The sequence below is a fragment of the Tamandua tetradactyla genome, chromosome 1 (genome assembly GCF_023851605.1).
Source record: "Tamandua tetradactyla isolate mTamTet1 chromosome 1, mTamTet1.pri, whole genome shotgun sequence".
NCBI lineage: Eukaryota > Metazoa > Chordata > Mammalia > Pilosa > Myrmecophagidae > Tamandua > Tamandua tetradactyla.
In genome coordinates, this window is record NC_135327.1 from 92,103,798 (window position 1) to 92,114,549 (window position 10,752).

The 10,752-nt window shown below is 48.2% G+C and overlaps 1 non-coding gene across 1 annotated transcript; it reads left to right on the forward strand.

Annotated features, from left to right (window-relative positions):
* The first annotated feature begins 4,144 nt into the window (after positions 1 to 4,144).
* On the forward strand, positions 4,145 to 4,251 carry LOC143653528 (U6 spliceosomal RNA). The gene has a single exon (XR_013161349.1). It is a non-coding gene; the product is annotated as a U6 spliceosomal RNA (small nuclear RNA).
* The last annotated feature ends 6,501 nt before the right edge of the window (positions 4,252 to 10,752 follow it).

The following is a 10,752-nucleotide window of genomic DNA, read 5'->3' on the forward strand; positions in this document are numbered from 1 at the left end:
TGAGGCACAAGTCCTGAGCCCAGCTCCTAATTTTGGAGCAGACAGAATAGACCATTCACCACCCTTGGGCAGGCTGGGTGCCAGGTGAGGCACCTGTTTTGTTCTTGCACCTTCACACCTAGACAGGCTGGGGGCATCCAGAACCATCTGAACATTCTCCCCTCCCAGGGCCTCCCAGCCTGCTGCAAGCCCATCACGGTCCTTGAGAAAGCGAGTCTGATCCCAGGATGATCGGACAAGGATTTGAGCCTCTCTTGCTCTTGTATAAAGCCCTCCGTGGCTCCCCATTGCTTTCACATTCCAAACCCCCCAGTGCAGCATGCCAACCCGGTAACCCAATGGCTTCTGGATTCGCCATGCTCGGCCTCACTTGTCGGCCTTTGTATTTGCATTTCCCACAGCTTTCAACTCTTCTCTGCCCCTGGAACCCAGAAGTAGGAAATATGGACTATATCTGGGTAGAATCAGGTTGAGAGTAGAGAGGGACTAGGGCAGGACGGAAGTTGGGGCCAGTCTTCCCTAATGTCCCATTTCTTTCCGCTTGTTCTCCTCCCCTCTCCTTTCCAGGAGGCTGAATCAGAGCAATCAGCTCTTTCACCACCTCAGAGGTGAGTGGGGAGTCAGCCCTGGTCCCGGAATCTGAGCAGGCCCCAGGTAAAGAAAGGTGGTTTCTGCTGCTAACCCAGCCCATGAGACAGGGCCCTGCCCTCAGCCCCACAGGGCCAGTTGGTCCCTCTCCATTCCAGCCTGGGCTGCTGGGTGCCAGGGAATGCAGGGCAGGGGCCAATCAATGGGAAGCACCAGCCCCGCTGCACAGAGGAGGGAAGAGGCTCGCTCAGGGTCTCCAGCAACAAGAGGGCGGCAGAGGGGAACCAGCAGAGGAGGAAGAGAGAGGAGAGCAGGAATGCCTTGCTTCTACTGCTCCAAGCTGGGCCAGGTAAGGATAACGAGGGAAAGTGGCTCACTGCATCCCAGCAAGCATCCTGTGGGTGTAGGGAAGGAAGTCAGGAAATGGTGTGTGGAGCTTCGTCCAGCTGGGGAACGCTGACAGCCAGACTGGAACTCACTCCTCCCAGCTCCCCAACCTGCAAGGTGAGGCAGGGTGGCGTTATACACCAACCGCTGCGGGTCACAGCCGATGGCAGCTCCATAAATCATCACCCCTCTGGCCTGTGGCCTGGCAGGCTGAGGATGGTTTGGCTTTGACTGCCTGCAAAAGCCCTCAGAGAGTTGCAGATGTCAGATTAGTAAGGCCCAAGCTGGAGGGATGTAAAGTGCTACTCCAGCCTCTGCTGCAAGTGGGTAGAGGCAGGAAAGAAGAGGGGAATGGCCCAGGGGAAATTCCTGGTCTTCTGAAGGATCTCTGACCATTTGAAGCTTTGTGGCCTGTGAATTGAGCCCAAAAGTTTGCCCACTTTAAATGATAGCACCAGCCAGGCTCACACCCAGCAGGGGCGCAGCCCAGCTTGCAGGGGGTTTGTATGGAAGCAGAAAAGGGGCATCCCTAATGGCCTCTGACACTGGAGTGACTGTTCCCCAAGGATGAGGCTGTTGTGAGACAGGCCCCAGCCTGACCCACCAGGCTTCCCCCCTCCCACATGTCACCCCTTGCTTCAAGAGAACTCCAGGACCCTGAGATGCTGGTGCTGAAGGGCCCTTCACCCAGTCCCTACTGTATGGACGGGAGGATAGAGGATCAGAAAGGGCAAGGGGCATTTCCAGGGCCATATAGCTGGCCAGAGCAGATGGTGTGGTTTTGCAGATTGTCCATTAATGGGTTAAGAGTGGTCCTGCACAAAGGAAGACATAACCCACGTGTCTAACGACAGATGGAAGAATAAAGAAAATGTGTTATAACATTACCATGGAATATTACTCAGGCATAAAAAGGAATGGAATTCTGACACATACTCCAGTGTGGCTAAAGTCCAAAAGGATTCAGCTAAGTGGAATAAGCCAGACACAGAAGGACAGATATAGTATGATTCCACTTATATGAAGCAGTTAGAATAAGCAAATTCACAGAGACAGAAAGTAGATTTGAGGTTACCAGGGACTGTGGGGAGGGGGAATCCCAAGTTGTTGCTTAAAGGGTTAAGAGTATCTGGGGAGATGAAAAGATTTTAGGAATAGAAGTTAGTGATGGTAGTAGCACAACATTTGTACATGTAATTAATGCCATTGAATCATACACTTAAAAATAGTTAGAATGGCAAATTTTGTGTTATGTATATGTTGCCACAATTTAAAAAATAATAATAATGGCTCTGCAGCTAATCATCAGCGGGTGAACGGGTGATACAAAGCAGAGTGACAAGGGAGAAAGGGACCACCTAAGTGATATGGAGATATGAGTTTCCCACTGTGCTATAACAAGTTGACACAAACTCAGTGGCTTAAAACAACACAAAGTTATTATATTACTGTTCTGGAGGTTAGAAATCCAAAATGGGTCTCACCAGGCTAAAGTCAAGCTTGGTGGGGGTTTGGCAGGGTTGTGTTCCTTCTGGAGGAAAAACCATCTTCTTGCCCCCTCTAGCTCCCAGAAACCACCCATATTCCTTGGCTCATGGCCCCCTCCTCCATCTTCAAAGCCAGCAACACTGGGTAGGGTCCTTCTCTCACTGCCATCTATCTGCTTCTCCCTCTTCCATTTTTAAGGACCCTTTGGATTCATTGGGTCCACCTGGATAATCCAGGATAATCTCCCTATTTGAAGGTCATCTGATAAGCAACTTAACTCCATCTACAACCTTCATTCTCCTCTGCCATGTAACCTAATGGGTTCCAGGGATCAGGACGGGGACATCTTTGGAGGGCATTGTTCTGCTACCACAATGGGGGACCAGTGCCCTAAGAGATTATCTTTGAGCAAAGAAGAGATGACTGAGCCAGAGCAGAAGGATGGGGCAGGAGGAGAGGGCAAGGAGACACCAACAGGCATGGTCTGGTTCAGAGATGCTGGCAGAGAGAGGGTGTGCCCTGCCCAGGGAGAGGCAGGCACGTGTGTACACCCTGTACGCTTGTGTGTCTGTGTGTGGGTGCACGTGCAGGTCTGACTGCACATGTGTCTGGAGGTGTGTGACGCTTCCTCACCCTTCTGGCTGTTTCATATTGAACTTCTCCAAGGAGGTGGAAGGTGAGCATGGATTTGAAGGACAGCACAGTGCAGTGAGCTGGGCTTGGAGGTCGGGGCAGTATCTTGTTCTTCTTCCACAAATCCATAATTCTGTCCTTAATACGCAGAACTGCACACACACACACACACACACACACACACACACACCCCACTTGGATGAGAAGCAGCCCCTTCTGCCCTCTCCAGGTCCCATCTCTGCTTAGGTGGGGAGCCCCATACTCATATCAGCCCATGGGCAAGGCTGAGCTCTCCAGGCATGGATGGGATGAGGGGCGGAAGTGAAGCTCCCCTCCTCACTGGGCCTGGTTTCTATGGCATTGGGCTCAGGGTCCCCACCCAGGGTCACACAAGGGAAAGTGGCAGGGAACAGGTTCATGCTTCCCCATGCACAGGGCAGAACAAGGAGTCCTTTGTTGGGTACAACAAAGCACCACCTCCCACCTGGGCCTCCAGAAGGAGCTGGAGCCACCTATGCAGATGGTCCTCCTCAGGTACTATCTATCTGCAAGTAGCAAAGCAGTCCTGGGGCTTACCTCCCCTGCTGCATAAGAGCATATCCTACAGCCAGAACACCGAGAGTGGGCAGGGAACTCTAAGTCTGACCCTGTCTGAGACAGGCAGAGACACTGAGGCCCAGAGAGGTCACAGGGCTGGTTAGGTTAGAGCTGGAGTGGAATCTGAGACTCTTCTCCAGTTTCTGCTGCCCTTCTCCACTGAATAAAGAAATGACAACAGGAATCAACTGAGGGGCCCTGGTCCCTCATAAGCCTAAGCATACAGGAGTGAATGCTGAATGGATGGGTGAGAGGGAGGGTGAATAGGAAGAGGGAGGGGTTAAAAAAGGCGTGAGTAAGACAAGGAGGGAGAGAAGAGGGCATGGAGGGATGGATGAGTGTATAGATAGATGGATGAATGGATGAATAAAGGAAGGGAGAGAAGAGTGAGTGAATGGATGTGTGGCTAGGTGGAAGGATGGCTGGGAGGGAGGGGGCAGGAGGATGGATGGTTCTCACTTAGGCAATACATATACTAAAATTGGAATGATACAGAAAAGATTAACATGGCCCCTGAGCAACGATGACATGCAAATTCCTGAAGCACTTGTGCTGGTTTAAAAGGATTTATGTGCCCTATAAAAGCCCTGTTTTAATCCTGATCCAATCTTGTGGGAGCAACCACTTCTTTAAACCCTATTCAAGACTGCATGTTGGAAACTTGATTAGATTATCACCACAAATATGTGGCTCTGCCTGTCCCAGGTAGGTCTTGATTAGTTTACTGGAATCCTTTAAAAGAGGAAGCATTTTGAAGAGAGTCCCTTTTTAAACCCATGAGAGAGCGATGAGAATGACGAAAGCAGCAGAGACATAAGAACTACAGAATCCACCAGCTAGCAACCTCTGGAGACGAAGGAGAATGCCCCTGGGGGAGCTTCATGAAGTAAGAGGCCTAGAGAGGAATCTAGAAGATGTCGCCATGTTCACCATATGCTCTTCCCAGTTGAGAGAGTAACCCTGAACATCATCGGCCTTTCTTGAGTGAAGGTAACCTCTTGTTGGTGCCTTAATTTGGATATTTTTATAGACTTGCTTTAATTGGGACATTTTCTCAGTCTTAGAATAGTAAACTGGCAAATTATTTCCCCTTTTTAAAAGCCATTCCATTTCTGGTGCATTGCATTCCAGCAGCTAGCAAACTAGAACAGCACCCCATATTTTTGTGTTGGCTGTGAGGTTGTGTATGGGAATCCCGTATTTTATGCATGTTTATTTTACAAACCCACAACTTCTCCAATATAGAAAAAAAAGAGTAAATGGATGGGTGGGTGGCTGGGTGGATGGAAGGATGGATAGATGGATGGATGAATGGATGGATCCTCATCTGAAGGATGCTGAGTAAGGTCAGTGTTTGTGCTACATTCCCTCATCTTGGTACTGAACAGAACAGTGTGACATCTTGTTGGGATTCCATGAGCACTTGTTTTATAATTCAAGGCACTGTAATTGGTGGTCCTGAGTGAAGACTCAAGTTACCTAATCAATTTAACTAGTTTAAAATCCCTTATTTATGACTTGAAAACTATGTAATTTGGGCAAGTTACTAAATCACCTAGAGTCTTAATTTCCTCATTTGTAAATGGAGATAATGACATTACCAACTCATGGGACAGTGGTGAATACTTAACACAGTGGTTGCTACATGAGAAGAATGAAAAAGAATATTAATGATCAATATAAATAATGATCAATTTCATGATCACTTATCCTGCACTTTTCTTCATTAATGACAGTAAGATAACAGTGGCAACCCTTCAGTTGCTCCCATCTCACTCAGAGTAACAGTCCAAGGCCTTCCGATGGCCCACAGGGCCTCAGAGGACCGAGCCTCGTTTCTTCCCTGGCCCCACCTTCTCCCTTCCTTGCCCTTGCTCACTCTTCTTGCCACACTGTATGGACCTCAAATGTGTCAGGAATGTTCCAGGCCCAGTCCCTTAGCACCTGCTCCCTGCCAGGCTCTTCCTCCAGACACACTCATGTCTCACTATCCCACCACCTTCCTTGTCTCTTTTAAACTCTGCCATCCTGCCCCATCCCTAGCACCATAACCACTCACCCTGCTTTATTTTACCCCCTAGCACTTGTTTCTGTACGACTTACCATGCATTTGACTCACTCATCTTGTCCATCGCTTTCCTCCCACAGCAGGAACTCAGCTCCACGAGGGCAGGGAATTTTGTCTCTTCTCTTCTGCAGCACTAGATCAGAGCCTGGCACCTCCTAGGCACTCAATAAATAAATAGCTGTCTGATGTTTGATGTACAATGAGGATGTGCCAGGTCTTGCTGCTAGCATCCAAAATACCAGTGACCCACATCAAAAGGAAGCAGATGTCCAAATGGGAGTAGAAAGAGCTCACAAGGAAGCCTGAAAAAGCATCATGGGGGAAGTGGTCTTTGCTTCAGACTTGGAGCGTGAAGAGGATGTCCTTATATAGAACTGGAGTTGAGATATTCCAAGCTGGGAGCAAAACCTGCCAAGGCCTTGCAGGGAGAATGAGGGGTCTGGGCACAGGGATCTCCTCAAGCAGGCTAGCCCCTGGGCAGGGCCGGGAAAGCCATATAGGTATCTGTGGGCCAGGTTTTTACATAAGCTGTAGGGTAGGGTGCAATGTCAAATGTGGCCCTGGGGAGTCCCATCCCAGCAGAGCAGCTGGACCTCCAATCTGCTTCCCCCAGAAAGGTATGGGAGCCATCTCATCAGAGCCACCAGCAAGACGGCTTGCCTTCACCAAGGAGAACTGCGACGTGGGGGCAAGCATCACTGCCTGCCACCTTCTACACAGGCCTCGCAAGCTCCAAGTCCTCAGCCCACGCCAGAACTGGAGCAGCAAGGCAGAAAGCCCACCAGGGTGCTTGGAGCTCTGCAAGCTGGATTAATTACAGTTCTACCTGTCCTTCCACCCCAGGTGGCAGAACGTCGCCCCCTCCAAACGGGGAACAAAGGAGGCTGATGATTAGGAGGCCTGGTGGCTGGATCCAGCCCCACTGGGCTGCAGAGGGGTGTGCTTGACAGACCTGGGGGAGGGAGAAGGAAAAAGGGTGGGAGCACTCAGAGGCAGCCTGGAAGGAGCCTTGCTCTGGAGTCAGATCCCAGATGTCCCAACTCACCAACTCTGGGCAACTCCTTCAGAGTCTCTGAGCTTCACTTTTGGCATTTGGGACAATACCTGGCACAGCCTGTACCAATCAGATTTTCTGGAGTTTGGAATTGGGATTCAGCAAAATGTGAGGTAGTTGAGGACATGGGGGCAGTCCATGAGCTTAGAAAAGCACAGAATGCTGGCCTGCGGGGAGAGCCGAACAAATCCTAAGAGAGATAATAGTCTCTCATGTCTCAATTTCCAGGCAAATCCAGGTATTCTAAGACAGATACCACACAATGGGTTGGCTAAACAACAAGAATTTATTTTGGCTCATGGTTTCCAAAGCAGGAAGGCTTGCTCCCTTCTAGGGTTTGTGGCATTTTGACTTGCCACAGTCCTTGGGGTTCCTTGGTTTGCATCTCTGCCATGTGTTACATGGTGATGTTCTCTCCTCCTTTCTCTTTATGGTTCCGGCTTCCTCCTCCCCATGGGTTTTTCTCACTAGGTGTGAATTTGTTCTGCTTATAAAGAACTCAAGTAATCCAGAGTAAGACCCAACCTCATTCAATGGGGCCATATTTTAACTTAAAATAACATCATCAAAAGATCCTACTTACAGCGGGTCCACATCCATAGAAATGTGGACCAAGGCTGAGAACATATCTAAATTGGGGTACACAATTTGATCCACCACATCTAGGGAGGCCAAGAGAGAAGCAACCCAGGTTACTAATGGGTTTTCCAAATCCAGACCTTTCTTAGGCTGTAATTCCTGGCCTGGTGTTCTCTGAGACACCCTACATCCCTATAAAAATTGACTTCTTTATTTTCAACCTGTTTTGAGATGATTTCAATTGTGCAGCAGATTGTTTTTTGAAAATACGTCACAACAGTCTCTCTCAGCCCACATGCTCTTTTGCAGTGGGCCCTTGCAACTCCCCAATGAGAAGGTGGATTCCATTTCCCCTCTCCTTGAATTTTAGCTGGTTCTGTGACTACTTTAGCCAATGGATAAGGTGTCTATGACATTTTGGAACTTCCACATGCAAGCATTAAGAAGGCCATACCATCTTTTGTTCTCTGCGGGAAGCCAGGTACATAGTAAGATATTTCACTACCTTGGAGCCACCCTACTATGAGAAAATCTGAGCTAAGCCACATGGAGAGGAAACAGAGAGAGAGAGAAATGCCCACCCCGGCCCCAGCTGATCCAGCCAGCCCAGCCAGCTCCAGACATGTGAATGAAGAAGACTTCATGATTGTTCCCAGCGACAGCTCATGGAGCAGGGCTGGGCTGGGCTCCTTGAGCCCTCCCCGAAACTGCAAAAGCATGAGCAAGTAAATGATTATTGTTGTTTTGACCACTGTGTTTTGGGGTGGTTTGTTATATAACAACAGATAATAGACACGATCCTCACTACCCACATCTACTGGTTTCCTGAGTTCAGATAGAATTCTGATAGTAAAGAAAGGTGAATTGTCTGAAGCAATTTGGTTTCCACGTTTTGGAGAGTGAAAAGTGAGAGCTTGGAATGACAGAAATTTCTCAAAAAATTTATACTCCAAGTTGTTCATTTGCTGAGTTTGGAGAAAGACAGTTCCAATACTGAGGGAAACCCAGTTAGGCCAAGAGCCTCCTGTGGAGAGGAGGAGAAGGCCTTGGGCTCAAGTCCCAGCTTTGTCTCTGGCTGGTTATATGACTGTATGTTTCCAGAAACACCTTCCTAGCCCTGCCCCTTCCCCTGGCTCCTCTAAGCATCCCTCCTAGCCAGCTCAGTCAGGAGTCTGGGACCTCCCAGAGCAGTTTGTTCATAAACACTTACTTTAAAACTTCGTTTTCATAACTGAAGAAATATACCAATACATTGCCATGATTAAAAAATACAAATAAGGGAGATAAACTCCATTCTTGGCCTTCCAATCCCGAGTGCCTCCCAGAGAACACGTTTTATCAGTTTCCTGAGTGCCTTTCCATATCTTTGACTTTGCATTTAGTTTGAAATGTTTACATTTCCGTGTTTTGTGGGATTGTTTACACGACTGTCATGGTCAGGTTCATATGTCAACTTGGCCAAGTGGTGGCTGGGCAAGTGCTGGCTTGTCTGTTGCGATGAGGACATTTCATAGAATTAAATCATGATCATGTCAGCTATATCCACAGCTGATTTCATTTGTAATCAGCCAAAGGGGCATGTCTTCTGCAATGATTGATGCTTAATCTAATCACTGAAAGCCTTATAAGGAGGATTAAGAAGAGACAGCCTCTTCCTTTTTCAGCTGGTGAGCCTCTCCTGTGGAGTTCATCCAGACCCTCCCTCGGAATCGTTGGCTTCACAGCCTGCTCTGTGGATTTTGGACTCTTTGCGTTCCTGTGGTCGCGTGAGACACATTTATAAATTTCATGTTTGCGAGTGTTCCCTGTTGATTCTGTTTCTCTAGAGAACCCTAACTAATACAACGACTAACATACTGTACAAATGTTCTCTTCACCTAGCAATATGCCTTAGAGATGGTTCAGTGCTGGGACGTCTGTGTCCTTTATGTGTATCTACGTGTGTCACTTATCGTGTACACGTATATCAGTTATGCTAAAGGCTGCCTCGTGCTTCAGAGCAGGGATATGCTGTGCCCTTATTAATGGATTATGATTTGTTTCCAAAGTTTCACAGTAACAGGAAGAACTGCAGAAGACATTCTTTCACATGTCTTTTTGCGTACCATGTGTGAGCATTTCTCTGGGGTGCAAATCCAGAAGTGGGATCACTGAACTGGAGGATACACAAGAATGTTGTGCTTTAGTAGATATTGCTCTACTTCCCTCCCAACTAAGCAGCTTTCTGCCCCCGAGACCCTCGATGTGTTCTTCCCCACCGTCAGCAGAAGATTTATTAACCTTCAGTTTTGCCCATGGGATAAGCAGGAAGGTGAATCTCATTCTTGCTGTAGTTTGCACTGCCCTGGTGCCCCACAAGGTTAAGCGAACTTAAATACGGTCATGCCCATTTGTACAGGAGATGCTCAGTGACTGAATTAGGTGCTTAGTAAAGCTCCCAAAAGAAGGAGGAGAATAACGAGACTCTGGACAAACTGCTCTGTGAGGTCCCCATCAATTAGACACACCCACCCACACATGCCATATCTCCTGCCCCACACTCATCTGCATGTCCCCTTGTTGACTCATCAGTACATTCATGTATTCTTTCATTAGATCATCCATCGATTTTTCTACCCATTCATTCATCCACTCATTCAATAATGATTAAGAACGTGCCATATGCCTACAGACCTAGCCCTCTGGCTCAGCCCAAGCCTCCTTTAGAATCTGCATCATTAGAGCTAGAGCTAGAAGGAGGGTCCTAAGTGGTCCTCTTGTCTAAACTTCACCCATTTAATAGATTAAGAAAATGAGCCCCAAGAGGTGGAGCACAACTTGCCTAGAGTCCCTCATGGAGGCAGGGCCAGAACCAGGCCCAGGAAGGAGCACTGCCCACCTCCCTTTTATCCCCTGTCCATCTGCATCTTCTCTTCACCTCTGTTACCCCACCCAGTACCTAGCATGGCACCTGGCATGCAGACAGTGCTCAAAATGCTTTGGTCCAAAAAATAAACAAATGAATGAAAGAGTGATGAAAAACTAAAAAATATGCAATGTTGGATTACTCATCAGAGATGGGAGAAGGAAGAGAGGATGTCTTCTCTATTGAAGTAGAGATTTCTGCTCCTCCTCTTCTGCCAGAAGCTTGGGTGCTCTGTCTGGACGAGGCGGGATGGGGTGGGACTGGGTGGGGAAGGGGTTGGAGCAGTTGGAGGCTCTATCTGGGCTGCAGTAGATGTTCATAGTAGACACTGCATCTCTGTGCCTATTAGGTCTGGACCTGAGCAGTTCTGGGAGACAAAATGACAAGGTCATTTCCTGACCTTGAGGAAATGAGTCTAGGGCATTGGTTCTTAAATTTGAGCATGTGTCAAAA